This window comes from Bos javanicus, chromosome 14, assembly GCF_032452875.1.
Source record: "Bos javanicus breed banteng chromosome 14, ARS-OSU_banteng_1.0, whole genome shotgun sequence".
Lineage (NCBI taxonomy): Eukaryota > Metazoa > Chordata > Mammalia > Artiodactyla > Bovidae > Bos > Bos javanicus.
Window position 1 is genome coordinate 33,743,886 of NC_083881.1, and position 17,569 is coordinate 33,761,454.

General features: G+C 40.7%; 1 protein-coding gene and 1 pseudogene across 3 annotated transcripts in view; both read right to left on the bottom strand.

The window, feature by feature from the left end:
* Positions 1-17,569, bottom strand: part of SLCO5A1 (solute carrier organic anion transporter family member 5A1) — a 286,620-nt gene that overhangs the window by 105,118 nt on the left and 163,933 nt on the right. The window lies entirely within an intron of this gene.
* On the bottom strand, positions 11,132-11,220 carry LOC133260835 (small nucleolar RNA U3; annotated as a pseudogene).

Here is a 17,569-nt window from a genome sequence, read left to right on the forward strand (position 1 = left end):
TCCTGGGAAAACATCTGGAAAAGATAAAAACTCTTCAGTCGAAAAGATATATGCCCTCCAGTGTCCATAGCAGCACTACTTATAATGGCCAGACAATCTAATGTCCACCAACGGATGAATGGATAAAGACAATATGACTGATACACACACACACACACGCACACACACACGCGCGCACACACACACACACACAAAAGATGAAATATTACTCAGCCGTAAAAAAGAAAGGAATAATGCCACCTGCAGCAACATGAATGGACCTAAACATTACCACACAAAGTGAAGTAATTCAGAAAGAGAAATAGTCTATGACATCCTTATATGCAGAATCTAAAAAGAAATTATAGAAATGAATTTATTTGCAAAATAGACTCACAGACTTAAGAGAAGGAACTCATGATTGCCAGAGGAAAGGATGAGGGGAAAGGATAGTTAAGGAGTTTGGGACTGACACGTCCACACTGTTATATTTTGAATAGATAACCCACAAGAACCTACTGTATAGCACATGGAACTCTGCTAAAGTTATGTGGCAGCCTGGATGGGAGGGGAGTTTGGGAGAGAATGGATGCAGGTATAGGTACGGCTAAGACCCTTTGTTGTCCACCTGAAACTATCACAGCACTGTTAATTGGCTATACACCAATATAAAATAAAAAGTTAAAACAACGAAAAGTAGAACTTCCATATGATCCAGCAATCCCACTCCTGGGCACATACCAGGAGAAAACCAAAATTTGAAGAGATAACATGGACCCAGTGTTCACTCCAGCAGCATTTACAATAGCCAAGACATGGAAGCAACCTAAATATCCATTGACAAAGGGTTAGAAAAAGAAGCTGTGATACATATGTATGCTGTTTTTGTTCGGTCACTAAGTCATATCCAACTCTTTGAGACCCCATGGACTACAGCCCACCAGGTTCCTGTGTCCATGGGGTTTTCCAGTCAAGAATACTGGAGTGTGTTGCCATTTCCTTATCCAGGGGATCTTCGTAGCCTGGGAATCAAACTCATGTCTCCTGCACTGACAGGCAGATTCTTTACCACCGAGCCACCAGGGAAGCCCAATATACATATATACAATGGAATATTACTCAGCTATTAGGAAAGAATGAAATAATGCCATTTGTGGCAACATACATGGACCAACATAGATGAGAGTGTCACAGGGAGTGCAGTTAAGTCAGACAAAGACAAATATCGTATGGTATCACTCATACTTGAATCTAATTGTTAAAAATGATACAAATGAGCTTATTTACAAAACGGAAGCAGACTCACTGTCATAGAAAACAAATGTAAGGTTACTAAAGGGCAAACATGGGAAGGCAGGAATAAATCAGGAACTTGAGATATACATACACACGGTACTATATATAAAACAAGATAATCAAGACCTACTGTATAGCACAGGGAACTCTACTCAATGCTCTGCTGTGACCTAAATGGGAAGGAAATTCAAGTAAGAAAAGATATTTGTATATGTGTGGCTGACTCACTTTGCTGTACAGCAGAAATTAACACAACATTATAAAGCAATTATATGCCAATTAAAAAAGCAAAAGCATAAAAAATTAGAAATCTATGTTAAAGAGTATATAATAAATATATATGTAACTTGATACATCAATGAAATAGAGCATAGGGCACAGCTAAAAAAATTTTTAATGGCTTTCTCTACTAAGTGAATTAGAGAAGTCTCACTTAGGGAAATATTCAAGCAAATATTGATCTGACCATTAAAAGAAGCTCAGATGATCAGGATAAACAACATTATAAATAGCAAAGTTAAAAATAAAGTGAAAGTCTGTCTTTTTAAAAAAAAAAAGCCTTTTTATTCTTACATCTGTTTTCATCAAATATTAAAGATACATGAATTCATCAATCAGCAGCCCACAGATCACCCATCTTCTGAGGGACACTGGGTGCTAAAAAATGTAAGCACCCTCAGAAACATTACAGTTTAGTTAGAAGGAGAGAAGCACATGAATGTAAAAAGGCATGGAGATTAATACCATTTCAATGCAAAAAAAGCACAAGCCAGGTGATCAACCACCCAATGAAAGGAGCAATTTACAAAAGTGAAAATGTGAATATTTTAGACAAGGATATATTCAAGCAAGATATTCAAGGGTAAGTAAAATTTGGACATCAAGGGGGCGGGAAAGCAAAGGCACTTGGGTACAAAAATATGGTAAGAAAAGCTTATAAATAAGGTTAATGAATGGAATATTTGGGAGAGCAGGTAAAGAGCAAATGTGTAGAGCCTTCAATATCAAGCTGGGAAATTGATTTTATCCTCAATGACGGAGCAACTGAGGAGCCCCTGAAAGTTTCAGCAAAGGCTGACACAATCAAAGTTGTATATTAAGAACATGAGTCTAGCATCACTATATAGGGATTGAAAGAAACCTGTAAACAAAAATAACCAGTAGTCCAGCATGAAGGGTTAAGGATTTGAACTAGACTGGGCAATGGACAGCAGTGTGAGAGAGATTGAGGAGGAAGAATTTATAACCCTTGGTAAGTTATAAGAGACTAAGAGATTCACTGGTGTCTACAACACCTGGCCAAGAGATGAAAAGAATCATTAACAAAATTAAAAAGTCAAGGTGGAAAGCCGATTTCAGAGCAGATAAAACTCAATAGAAACCGATCACAAGTGGTCTAGTGGTTGAGAATCCACCAACCAATGCAAGGATCGCAGGTTCCATCCCTGGTCAGGGAAGACCACACACCTCGGGGCAACTAAGCCCATGTGCTACAACCACTAAGGCCTGAACACCCTAGAGCCCACGCTCGACAACAAGAGAAGCGACTGAAATGAGAAGCCTACGCGCCACGATTAGAGAGCAGTCCCACTTGGCGGCAACTGGAGAGAGCCTGCCCGCAGCAACAAAAACCCAGTGGAGCCAAAAATCAAGTAATTAATTAAAAAAACATACAGATTACAAAATGATAAGGCAAAAACAGCGGTCATAGGATTTAGTGGATACTGGCATATATTCTTTTGGAAAATAATCACAGTCAATACACTGCTTTTAAATAACTTTTTTTTTCTAATTAAAAAGCAACCCAAGTTCAGAACAAAGAGACTTGGTACCCAAAAAGAGAACCCCAAAAATAAAATCAATCAGAATCCTGCTACCCGGAGATGACAGCTCTAACACTGTGTCTATCCTTTCAGTATTTTTTTCAATGTCAATAACAATAATAAGAGGGGAAGAGAGGGTGAAAAATGGCTGAGATTTATTGGCTGCCACATATAGTGCAGGCCATGTACACTGTACACACTAATAAAAGCTCCTGACATACATTAAAGAACTTATTTTTCACAAACAGCCCTATGAGAGGTACTAATATTATCCTTTTTGCAGATGGAGAAACTGAAGCCCAGAACATTTAAGAAAACTGCCCAAAGTAACACAGAGTTGGGCTCTGAACACAGGTAATCCAGCCTGACTTGGGATCTTAACCACCAGGTATACTGCCTCTTATAATCCCTAGTGGCTCAGACGATAAGGCGTCTGTCTGCAACGCAGGAGACCCGGGTTCGATCCCTGGGTTGGGAAGATCCCCTGGAGAAGGAAATGGCAGCCCACTCCAGTATTCTTGCCTGGAAAATCCCATGGATCGAGGAGCCTGGTAGGCTACGGTCCGTGGGGTCGCAAAGAGTCGGACACGGTTGAGCGACTTCACTTTCACTTTCATACTGCCTCTTGTACCATGTGCTTATATAACACACATCAGTTTGAACACATAACCATAGAATATATGCTCATTCATTCATTCTTCAACCAAGGGTGTAAACTTTGCTATTCGGAGAAACAGCAGAATTCCTTAAGCAAACTCCATTAAGGGCAGAGGGGCTGCCAACTGGCATCTTCTCTAAAATAATTCTTTTCCAACAGCTAGTCCTCCTGTGGTCTCTTGAGATTTCCCCAGTTTACTGAATACCACAGTCAGGATAGGCACGTGATGTTGCTGTAACAAGCATCTCAAAACATCTTAGGGTTTATAACCACAAAGGTTTATTCCTTGCACACAAGTCTTGATCCAAGGGTCATAGGAAGATCTGCTCCATGACATCTGACTCCAGAACCCAAGTTGATGCCACCAGAATGTTGCCACTTTGGTGACAAAGGAAAGAAAGCTTTGTGGGGTCTTGCTCAAGTGCTCTGGCCTAGAAGTAGCATCTGTCACTACACACAGCTTATTGGCCAGAACTTGTCACATAACCTCAATATACCACAACAGGATCAGGAAGTACGCTCTGCCCACCAGTCCAGAATGGGGATGGGTACCTCGGACTTCACATTACTGCATGAAATTCACATTCTGAGTTCTTGGAACCCTCAGGTTCAATCCACATTTTGACAAATACTCTATTGCTAATACCTTTTTAAAGCAAAAACTAAAATATTGATTGGATTATCAGTCTATAAAGGTGACTTTATTGCTAATACCTCTTTAAAGCAAAAACTAAAATATTGATTGGATTATCAGTCTATAAAGGTGACTGCACCAACTTGAATCAATAGTCTTTTTTTTAATATCTATTTTTATTTACTTGTTGGGCCGCATTGGGTCTTAGTTGTAGCATGTGGGATCTAATACCCAGACCAGGAATCGAACTCAGGCCCCTGCATTGGGATCACAGAGTCTTGGCCACTGAACCACTAAGGAAGTACCAATGGAGTCATTAAGGAATATTTGAGTTCATTTCACAGATGATGAAAATGAAGCCCAGAGAACACCAACCGAAAATAACTCCAGCTAGTAACAGACTGAAATCAGAGTTTTGTTTCGTTTTGTTTTTTATGATTCCCTCAATTAATTTCTCACAAAGCATGAAAGAAAAAGGTTAGGTTTTATCTGTTGGGAGAGTCACCACTTGTATTCAAACCCAATATGAATTTCATTAAAGTTAAAATCTATGTTAAAATATCTTTCAGGAAAGTACATTACCCTAGATCTTAGTCTTTTTATACACATTTCTTATTTTCCTTACCAACATTTTATGATGTAGAGTTGTACATTCTCTGACAGATTTTATTTTAGTTACTAATCTGGGAAGTGTACTCATTTGCAAGCAAAAAAGAATCTAAATGGTGGCATTTGATGAATATATGTACATGTGTCTCCCAATATTGTTCTTTTGCTTTACTTAGCTGACACAAACTCAGTAGTCCAAAAAAAAAAAAAAAAAAAACCAATAGCCATTTCCCCAGAGTGACTCCAGGATCATTAGAAAGTAGACAGTGCAGCCTCCCTCATTTTTTAAAAAGGAAATTAAGATCCAGAGTTAGGGCCATGTGCCCAGGACCCCCACTGATAATGTGTTAGAGCCAAGTCTTTTTTTTTTTTTTTTTGGCTGTGCTGAGTCTTCACTGCTGCCTGGGCTTTCTCTAGTTGCAGATCCCCGGCTCTAGAGAACAAGCTCAATAGTTGTGGCATACAGGCTTAGTTGCTCCAAGACATGCGGGATCTTTCCGAACCAGGGACCAAGGCCTTGCCTCCTGCACTGGAAGGCAGATTCTTCAACACTGAGCCACCAGGGAAGCCCAAGCCAAGTCTTAAAATCATGCTCCCACCTCCAAACTCAGTGTCCTTTCCAACACTCTATATTCCCCCAAGCTTCATTATTTTGGGCAAGTCCTTTCATTTCTCTGGCCCTTGGCTTCCTTAGCTGGAAAGTGAGGGCAAAAATCCATCACTAGATTAAATTTCCCAAATGGCTTACAAAGACCAGCCTAAGATTTTTTGGTCATCCAGGTGTGACAGAAACTAAATGTCTTAGTCCTCTCTTGGAGATTCTAATGGAGATCGACAGGCAAAGGCTTAAGAAATTCTTCAATAAAGAAAAACATTTAAAAAACACCAATACAGTATACTAACGCATATATATGGAATTTATTTTTTTTTTAAGTTATAAATTAGAGTGACAAAGTTTATTAGGGTATAACATTTTTTTAAAATATCTTAATTTTGGAAATTTATTAAAATACAGGCTAATACAAAAATCTCATCTTTTCACACATCAAATGATATTTGTGTGCTTTTGTTTATTTTTTAATTTATTTTTTAAAAATACAAATTTATTTATTTTAATTGGAGGTTAATTACTTTACAATAGAAAGATGGTAACGATAACCCTGTATGCAAGACAGCAAAAGAGACACAGATGTATAGAACAGTCTTTTGGACTCTGTGGGAGAGGGAGGGTGGGATGATTTGGGAGAATGGCATTGAAAGATGTATATTATCACATGTGAAACAAATTGCCAGTCCAGGTTCGATGCATGATACAGGGTACATGGGGCTGGTGCACTGGGATGACCCAGAGGGATGGGATGGGGAGGGAGGTGGGAGTGGGGTTCAGGATTGGGAACATGTGTACACCCATGGCGGATTCATGTCATGTATGTCAAAATCAATACAATATTGTAAAGTAATTAGCCTCCAATTAAAATAAATACATTTATATTTAAAGAAAAACATTTAATGGCCATGTTTCCTGAACTCACTTGATAGTAGGGAGGTTCGGGTGTGTGACTCTCCTCGGTGTCTGCTTCCCTCTCTGACCACTCTCCCTCCTCTTGCTCCCTTTCCTCCAGTCAGAGGAGACCCAAATGCCCCAACCCTTCCTGCCCCAGGCCTTCCGACCTGCCTGCAAGGACTCATCTGCCCAGGGAGGGGCCCAGGCCACCAGGCTCCGGTAGAGCTCTGCTTGGTGGCCATCTTCTTCACAACCCTTATCGCTGCCTAGAGTTACAAGATGTACCGTCAGCCCCCTGCACTAGAACAGAGACTTCGGAAAGCAGGACTCTGTCTTGGGAAATCTCTAAAACCCCAGCACCTAAAACACTAAGAGGAGGAGGAATGTAGTGGATGTTTCTCGAATGGATAAACTAATGAATCAGTTAGCAAAGTACCCCAAAAGAATGCCATGTAGAATAAGAAAAATTATCACCAGACTGGAGGTCAGCAACACCCAGACACTTGATGGAAATTCTCAGGTCCCACCTTGGACCCACTGAGGCAGACCTACTGGGTGAACGGGGCTGGGTATGCGGTGGGGGGAGACCCCCAGGGTAAACAGCAATCTGGGTTGGAATAAGCCTTCCAGATGATGCTGGTACTCACTAAAGTTTGAGAATCACTAGTCTAGAATAGCTTTAAGTTAAATTCAACCTCTAGAATTCTTTTATTTGTGAGCAATTCTCTTATGGTACTTTGAGCATTATACAAAAGAATAAACTAATTTATCACATTTCCTGAGAGTCTTAGAATCATCATATATGAAAACTTACTGGCTTTTCCCTCCAATAGAAATAAAGCCCTAATTAACACACAATGTCCCACTGAGAATTAATCAGTTCAACAGCTATCCCAACACACTTGAGGGTCATTTTACCATCTGTTATAACAGAAAAGCCAGTTACTCTAGAACCACTAAAGCTCTTCCTAACAAAGGTTGAATTCTTCCTCCAAAATAAGAAATATTCACACATACACATCACACAATATGTTTGTATACATATGTTTGTATACAAAAGAAAGACTTTCTCATTATTCCTTGATTAATTAATCCCTTGATTATATCCCAAATGACAATGCAGGAAACCAAGTTAATTGTAACACAAAAACACCCAGAGGATAATTTATATACTTTCAAATTCTGTCTTCACTTCTCATTAACTGAAAATGAACAGAGGGGCAATTTTTGATAAAAGTTTTACTAGATGATGCCAAATCAAGTAAGCATTATTAACTGGGAAAAGTCAAGGATATAAACATGTAGAAGTCACACAATGGCTTCTAAGCCTTCACAACCCAGCCCAAACGTGCTGTCACACTCACCCAGGATGACGCTCGCTTCCTGCCAAAGTGATAGACTTGTAAGCTCCATGCCATGCTTTTTACACTTCTCTGTCTTCCCTGTTTCCTTCATACCCATCTCAGCCTTTTTGTCCAGCCCCACCCTGCCCCTCACTCAGGTGGACCTGATAGGTTCAGAATGAGGGGACAAAATAGATCATTAAATAGTTAATCCCACTAGGGGATTCTAAGTAGAAAAATATGGGAGACCCTTGTAACTTAAAGACTACTAAAGAAAGCGAGCTTGCTTAACCACTGAACCATGCAACAGAAGCATAAGATACGCCCCAAATGAAACAGTGGCAGCACGAGACCCACATCCTGCCCAGTGAGCTCAGTAAGTTAATGATTCCTAGGATACACTCTCTGCACATAAAAAAACAACCATCTGTGGACCTAGCTTGACCATCTAGGGACAAGAAAACTCCCCTGCCCAACCTGGAGGAGGAGCTGGTGATAAAAAAATCAAGTTTGCTCAAGAAAGACAAAGGAGTTCTTCTGCTCCTCCCCACTTTTCCTTCGATTATAAAACTGTAGCCCAGTAAGTTCTCAGGGCACGGCATTTCTCACCCGCCCACTTGTAAGTCTCACAAGCATCCTATTCTAATAAATCACTTCTTATCTACCACTTTGTTCTCTCTGAATTCTTCTCATGGGTGGTCCGACTCTTTGTGACCCTATGGACTGCAGCCTGCCAGGCTCCTCTCTCCATGGAATTTTCCAGGCAAGAATACTGGAGTGGGTTGCCATTTCCTACTGCAGGGGATCTTCCTGACCCAGGGTTTGAACTCAAGTCTCTAGCATCCTCGTACATTAGCAGGCAGATTCTTTACCATTGCACCACCTGAGAAGCCCAAATTTAATGAGACAGTGAGACACAAAGGTATCTGAGGTCTTCAGAACTCCCCCTCCCTCCGAAATGACACCAATTGCTTTCAGACCCCTCATTTGCAAACCTTGTCTGAAAATCCAGGCCAGAAGTCTGCACCACACTCACTGGATGTGAGTGCTTCATCTTCTCTTTTATATATATATATATATATATATATATATATTTTTTTTTTTTTTTTTTAATTTGTTTGACTGTGCTGGGTTTTCGTTGCTGGCACTTGAGATCTAATCCCCTGACCAGGAATCGAACCCAGGCCTCCTGCATTGGGACCGCAGAGTCTCAGCCACTGGACCACCAGGGAAGTTCCTCCTCTTTCAATTTTAATGAAAGAAGACTAGGACATACACATTTCTGCATTCTCCCTCACCCGATCTCCTGAACTGCCATCTTGAATCTCTGGCTTATCTCTTGGTTTCAGCAGTATCCAAAGCTCCAACTAAAAGACTGTCCTTACTGCTCTCACGGGGTTTCACCAGCCAGGTGAGCCCCACTGTTACCTCCTCACCTCCCTGTGGAGGAGAGAAGACAGGGAGAAATCTGAGGGAGTCGCCAGGAAGGATCCCTGAAACACAGGAACCTTGACTATAGGGAAGGTGGTGGTTATAAGATGGTGCCCTTCTTGTAAAAGAGATCAGACACCCAGGGAGACCCTACCTCTGGCCTGGTATATGTCAGGTTTTTGCTGTCCAAGACATTAGAATCCCCAACAGAGGATGGAGGATAAAACCATGTCTGAAAGCAAGACATTTTTGTTAGGATCTAAAATCTATGCTGGCAGGTACCTAGAGTAGTCAAATTCGTAGAGTCAGAAAGTACATTTGTAGATGCCAGGGGTTGGGGGGCTGGGAGGAATGGGAAGGGGGAATGGGGAGTTAGTGTTTAATAGTGTTTGGACTTTCAGTTCAGGAAAGCAAAAAAGTCGGGAGATGGATGTGAGAGTTACACAACAATGCCACTGAACTGTATAGTCAAACAAGGTTAAAACAGTAAGCTTTACATTATATGACTTTTACTGCAATAAAAAAAATTTTTTTAATCAATCAGGTTTACAGCTTCTTCTATTTTGTAAGTTTATTCTCCTGTTGTCCTCAGGCTTTATGGAAGCCTTTTACAAGCTGCAACCTCTTTCAGAATGCCAAAAAAAACAAACAAACAAACAAAAGGAGAGGTTTTTCTGCTCCACAGTTATTACCACATCAAACAGGAGACTACCCAATGCACTCCTACAGCTCTGGATGCATAAACAAAAGTGATGAGTCCCCTACCATGCTCCCCGCTCCTGGGGGAAGATGAGCAGACATGTCAGAGTCCTACTGGTGAGTTATTCTCCCCACCTGAAGGTCCTCCTGCCAGAGAAACTTTCAAGTTGCTCAGTTCTCCATTAAAAGAGAAGAAGGACTTCCCTGGTGACTCAGAATGTAGAGAATCTGCCTGCAAAGCTTGAGACCTGGGTTGGGAAGATCCCCTGGAGGAGGGCATGGCAACCCACTCCAGTATTCTTGCCTGGGAAATCCCATGGACAGAGGAGCTTGCTGGGCCACAGTCCTAGGGGTCGCAAAGATCTAGACAAAAGGAAAAGATGAGTTCTTACAGTCACACAGGGCTTTACAACGATAAATCCACTCAGAGACCATGTGGTAACTCCTCCTCACCAAAAGACAACTGTCCTTCTTCAGGCTCAGCTGGTCCGAAGGGCAGCAATCACTGGGCACAAAAGGTAACTTGAGTTCACACTCCCAGGTGAGTAAGCATCACTACTCAGGACAAGCAATGTCCCAAAAGATTATTTGTCACTTGCCACATCCTTTTTTGTGGTTCAGTCACTAAATTGTGTCCGACTCTTCACGACCTAATGGACTGTAGCCCGCCAGGCTCCTCTGTCCTCTTCACTAACTGCCAGAGTTTCCTCAGATTCAAGTCCAGTGAGTCAGTGATGCTTTCTAACCCTCTCACCCTCTGCCGCCCCCTTCTCCTCTTGCCTTTGATCTTCCCTCACACCCTATGAGCCCTAAATGACTGAACTGCAAGCAACCAATCTTTTTAAAAACACAGCTTGGAGCACAGGAAAATTTCTAAGATAAACAAATTTTTGAAAAAGCCTATCACGGGTAAATCCCAGTGGCAACTCCTTGCTCTCAAATAAACTGCTACTGGCTTTCCTGAAAAACCCCAGGGGGATAGAAAAACAGAGCAAGCAGCTGCTTCCTTTTCCCCATGACTCAAACTGCATTTTGCTAGCCCGCAGGAACCCAACGTAAGAGCTGGTCACTCAACTGATTCTCCAAGCGAGAATACTGGAGTGGGTAGAAATTCTCTCCTCCAGGAGATCTTCCCAACCCAGAAATTGAACCTGCATCTTTTTTTTTTTTTTTGGGTGCTCTACACGATCAGAGAAACTTCTCTAGTAATGAACTATAGAAATGATCCCTGAAAGTATAGTCTTTATGTCTCCTGCTTTGGCAGGAAGGTTCTTTACCACTAGCACCACCCAGGAAGCAGGTATGTGCATACACACACACACACACACACACACACACACACACACGCACGTTGTCTGTTGTTCAGTTGTTAAATCATGTCCAACTCTTTGCAACTCCATGGACTGCAGTATGCCAGGCTTCCCTGTCCTTTACTATATGTTATCTTAAATCTAGACAGAAGGGGAAAGTACAATAAATTTTGTTGGGAGGCAACCTCAACCATTACTTTCATGGAATTCCCAGTATGTTTCCCATAGGTATAAAGTTACAAAAAGCATTCAGAGTTCCATAACAACCCACAGCAATCTACTCAACATACTATATCCATTACACACCAGAACTCCAATACGTACAGAAACCCTCCCTCCTGCCTCCCCCACCCTACTTAAAGAGCATTCAGAGGTCCCCACCACCGCCATATGACACACGGGCTTGGAACCGGAGACCAGCTCCACCATGACGTTAGGGAGTTGCAGGGCCCAGTATCACACAAGTTTCAGAAACGTGAAGATTGAGGTAAGAAGCTACACATGGTGGACAAGAAGCAAAATACACGAAGACTAAGCCACAGTTTTTCCTTTGAAAGGTAACTGGTTCTGTCTAGAATGTCTCCAGATTAGCTTCCAACCCCGACACATCAGCAGGATCATCTGGGAAATCTGTTTAAAAAACAGATTCTAGGGCATCACCACGTGCCTGCATGCTAAGTTCTTTCAGTCGAGTCTGATTCTTTGTGACTCTATGGACCAAGGCCTGCCAGGCTCCTCTGTCCACAGGAGTTTTCAGGCAAGAATACTGGAGTGGGTTGCCATTTCCTTCTCCAGGAGAAGCTTCCCGACCCAGGGATTGAACCTGCGTCTTTTACATCTCCTACATTGGCAGGCAGGTTCTTTACCACTAGCACCACCTGGGCATCATCACAGTTCTACTAAATTAGACCCTGACGGAATGCCCTGGTGGTCCAATGATTAGAACTCCACGCTTTCACTGCTGGGGCACAGGTTCAAGTCCTGCTTGGGGAATTAAGATACTGCAAGCCTCATGGAAAGGGAGGCCTGGCATGCTGCGATTCATGTGATCACAGAGTCAGACACGACTGAGCGACTGAACTGAACTGAACTGAACTGAAACCTCATAGTGCAGCCACACACACATACAAAAAAAATAAGACTCTGAGAGATGGGTCCAGGAATCTGTGTTTTTAAGGCTACTTCTCCAGTAATAATGATGTTCAGCCATATTTAAGAATCCTATTCTGGGGTTTTGCTATTAGACAGATAGACTGATGATACATTTTAGATGTCACAGTTTTCCAATATCCTTTAAGCCTTAGTTTCCTCTTATGGATTTTGATTTCTATTTAAGTACCTCCTAGGCAAATGCAATGCTCTGTGGTTTCCTCTATTTATAGCACTTACCATGATTTTTAATTATCAGCTACTTGTTTATTATTTGTCTTCTCCACTAGACTAAGCCCCATGAAAGCAGCTCTGTTCCATCATTTAACACAAAGTATGTTATAATAAACTTTGCTGAATGAGACACTGTATTCACTTGTTTTATTTCATCTTACTGCTAATGAATGATGGAGTAGAATTATATCTTTATAAATCTTCCTTCACTGTTGATGGGAATGTAAATTGGTGCAGCCACTATGGAGTACAGAGTTTCCTTAAAAAACTGAAAATAGAATTACCTTAATCCCACTTCTGGGCATATATCCAGAAAAGATGAAAACTCTTAAGTGGAAAACATACATGCATTTCACTGCTTACAGCAGCACTATTTGTAATAGCCAAGACATGGAAGCAACCTAAATGTCACCAATAGATGAATGGATGAAGAAGATGTGATATATAATGGAATATTATTCAGTCATAAAAAGAATGAAATAATCCCATTTGCAGCATCATGGATGGACCTAGAGATGATCATACTAAGTGAACTAAGAGAAAGATAAACATCATAACAATTATATGTGGAATCTTAAAAAAAAATTATACAAATGAACTTACAAAACAGAAATAGACTCACAGACATAGAAAACAAACTTATGGTTACCAAAGGGGAAAGGGAAGGCAAGGATAAATGTGGAGTTTGGGATTAATAGATACACAGTACTATACATAAAATAGATAAACAAAAAGGACCTACTGTATAGCACAGGGAACTATATTCAGTGTTTTGTAATAACCTTATGATGGAAAAGAATCTGAAAAAGAATATATCTTTGCTGACAGTTAAAACACTGTAAATCAACTATATTTCAATTTAAAAAAAAAAGGAATTATCTCTAGATCCTTTGAGAAGTATCACTTTCTTATTCCCAAGTTAAAGAGATGGACCAGAGCAGCTGAGTGGGCCAAGATGACTTGGTGGTTAAGCGGCAAGACCACATCTCACACAACAACTCAGGTTCCACTTGTACTCCTTTTCCACTCTCCCATGCCACCTCCCTTCTGCGAATATCACAGCTGGATTTCAAATTATTAATATCAAACTTGCTGAAGAAAAGGCCCCTGGGTCTCAAAGTCTCAAAGTTTCTTTGCATGACAGGCAGTTATGCAACTCAGAAGCATAGGTGTGTATGTGTGTCTGCTTAGTCATGTCCAACTCTTTGCAACCCATGGACAGAGGAGCCTGGTGGGCTACAGACCATGGAATTTTCCAAGCAAGACTGGAGTGGGTTGCCATTTCCTACTTCAGAGGATCTTCCCGACCGAGGGATCAAACCCCCGTCTCTTGCATCTCCTGAGTTTGGCAGGCAGATTCTTTACCATTAGCACATATGTCACTGGAAATTTATAAAGCAATCTTGAACTCAGTCAATTCACTTAACAGAGAAACAATGATGCAGAGTGGGAGAATGAAAGTTCATTGGAAAACTGTGGCATGATAAATTCTAGCTCTAGTTACAAAAAAAAAAAATGTTATAAGAGAAAGATTATCTAGCTACAATTAAAAAAACCTCACAGAACATAGTAAAAGAATCCTTTGCTGGAAAGAAAGAAAAACACTTAATGGAAACTTGAATTTGGAAGGGAGGTTAATGAATAAAATATCATGAGTTTATTCTTGATTTACCCTATAAATAGGATATAAATTTATATATCCTATAAATAGGATATAATTTATCCTATAAATTATAAATAATTTATAGGAAGCCAAAAAGAGTATCTGTTAATAGGAAGAAGAAATTCTGGAAATTAAATGGGTAAGGATACAACAGTAATGTTGCAATGACTAAACTGGTCATTTAAAATCTGATTTGAACAATAATGAAGCTTCCCTGATAGCTCAGTTGGTATAGAATCCGCCTGCAATGCAGGAGACCCCAGTTCGATTCCTGGGTTGGGAAGATCCGCTGGAGAAGGGATAGGCTACCAACTCCAGTATTCTTGGGCTTCCCTTGTGGCTTAGCTGGAAAAGAATCTGCCTGCAATGAGGGGGACCTGGGTTCGATTTCTGGGTTGGGAAGATCCCCTGGAGAAGGGAAAGGCTACCCACATCAGTAATCTGGCCTGGAGAATTCCACGGACTGTACAGTCCATGGGGTCACAAAGAGTCAAACACGATTGAGAAACTTTCACTTTCACTTTGAACAATAATGAAATCAGAAACTCGCCCATTTGAGAGTAGTAATACTGTTAACACAGATTTTGACATATTTGTCCTATACCTGGAGAAATGACATATCATCACAACAGCAGATTTAGATTGTATGAAGTCACAGAGAAGTCAGTTACTAAGCCTATTAACATATTGGCAATTTTTTTGAAGAAACCAGTGAAAACTTTCTAATTATACTCACACAAAGCATTTCAGCAAATATCTCTAATAAAAGAATATAAGAGAAATAAAATCATAACAAATAAGATAATAAAACTAGCAATAAACTATCTGTCCCTTTTAGAAAAAAAAAATGGAATTTTATTGAGTAACTAATTATGGCTCAGCTGTTAAAGAATTGGCCCGAAATGAGGCAGTCCTGGGTTCAATCCCTGGGTTGGGAAGATCCCCTAGAGAGGGGACCGGCTACCCACTTCAGTGTTCTGGCCTGGAGAATCCCTGGACTATATAGCCCATGGGGTCGCAAAGAATCGGACATGACTGAGCAACTTTCACTTAGCACTTTAAGTAAGTACAATAGGGCTTCCCCGATGACTCAGTGGCAAAAGACTGCCTGCAATGCTGGAAATGCAGAAGGCGCAAGTTTTATCCCTGGGTCAAGAAGATCTCCTGGAGGAGGAAATTGCCACCCACTCCAGTATTCTTGCCTGAAAAATCCCACAGACAGAGGAGCCTGGCAAGCTACAGTCCACAGGGTTGCAAAGAGTCAGACACAACAGAGCACACACACACACACACAAGGAAATATAATAACCCTAGTATGCATTTGACTGTAGGCATTCTCAGATCTTCTCTGAAACATTAATTCAGATTGACTAGCATTAGAGCCATCAAAAGACTTTAAATCAGTAGGAGTAAATTAAAGCAAAGGGTAATAAGCAACCAATGAAGTTTCATTTTCACTCAACGTTTTAAGAGTTATGGAAGGTCCCAGTGGAAACCCACAGACTTGGGAGTAGTTTGAACTGTGACTAATCAAAGGATTCAGTTCAGTTTAGTCACTCAGTCATGTCCAACTCCTTGCAACCCTATAAACTTCAGCATGCCAGGCTTCCCTGTCCATCACCAACTCCCGAAGCTTGCTCAAACCCATGTCCATCGAGTCGGTGATGCCATCCAACCATCTCATCCTCTGTTGTCCCCTTCTCCTCCCACCTTCAATCTTTCCCAGCATCAGGGTCTTTTCCAGTGAGTCAGTTCTTCGCATCAGGTGGCCAAAGTATTGGAGTTTCAGCTTCAGCATGAGACTTTCCAATGAATATTCGGAACTGATTTCCTTTAGGATGGACTGGTTGGATCTCCTTGCAGTCCAAGGGACTCTCAGGAGTCCCCTCCAACACCACAGTTCAAAAGCATCAATTCTTCAGCACTCAGCTTTCTTTATAGTCCAACTCTCACATCCATACATGACTACTGGAAAAACCATAGCTTTGACTAGACAAACCTTTGTTGGCAAAGTAATGTCTCTGCTTTTTAGTATGCTATCTAGGTTGGTCATAGCTTTTTTTCCAAAGACCAAAGGATGAAGAGTCCTCAAATTAAGATCACAGATGATGCCAAATGAAAAAGGAAAAGAAGACTCAAACAGAACCATTCATTGGCCAGATTCTGTAATCAGTGATACATAAACATCTACAATTAGAATACACATCTGTATGAGAGATTTTAACAGATGGACATGCTTCTAAAAGCTACATAGCTAAAGGAATTCATAAGAAAACAAAAACAAAAAAATTTATAATGAAGAAATAAACCTCACATGAAAAAAGTAGGTATCCTATGTTTTTATTTTTGCACATCAGTTTTTTTTAAAGCAAGACCAATCTACGGGTTCAAAAATGAGCCAATATAATCTGAAATGAACTCAGTAAAGAAAACATAATAATTAACATGTACTTTTTTAGTCTAATAACTTGGAGTAAAAAGAATAACACTTTATTGTATCTTTTAAGTGTAAGAAAAGATTTCAAGACCAGGAAAAGAAATGCTTTTTTTAATCTAAATCCAACTGCCAGTGAGATGTGTGGATTTGGTATATAAATTGAAACAAAAGATAAGCATCTATCAGAATATCAACTGAGTATGCCAAAAGAAAATTTGAAAAGACCTAGAATCATTTGAGTTACTTAAAACCACCTTGTCAGAGCATTTAAACATCCTGCCTTCCCAAGGCTACTCACAAGATGATTATAATTACCATATCATTATTATGCCAAGTTAATTATAAATTTTTATTATACTTTTTCTAGGTCCTGAGATACAGCTACTGACATGAGACAGTTTTGTGGGGTTTTTTTTCTTGGGGGGAAGGGCAGTGTGGTTCAGGGACAATGGGTTTTCTGTTTTGTTTTCCTGTTTGTTGTCTGCAATGGGGATGGGCGAGCACTTCTCTTATTCCTTGCCTCCTGGAGATCAACAAGTAACCTCATTTGCAACTTGACAGGACAAGGTGAGAACAGTCCATTATGGAACAGGGCAATGGTATCTGACTCACCTCTAACTTATACTCACAAGCCTCGTTACCATTACCTCATTACCATGACTTCCCTGGTGGCTCAGTGGTGGAAGAGTCTTCCTGCCAATGCAGGAGGTAAGGGGTTCGGTCCCTGATCCGGGAAGATTCCACATGCCTTGGAGCAACGTAGCCCCTGAACCACAACTACTGAGCCTGCGCGCCCGAGA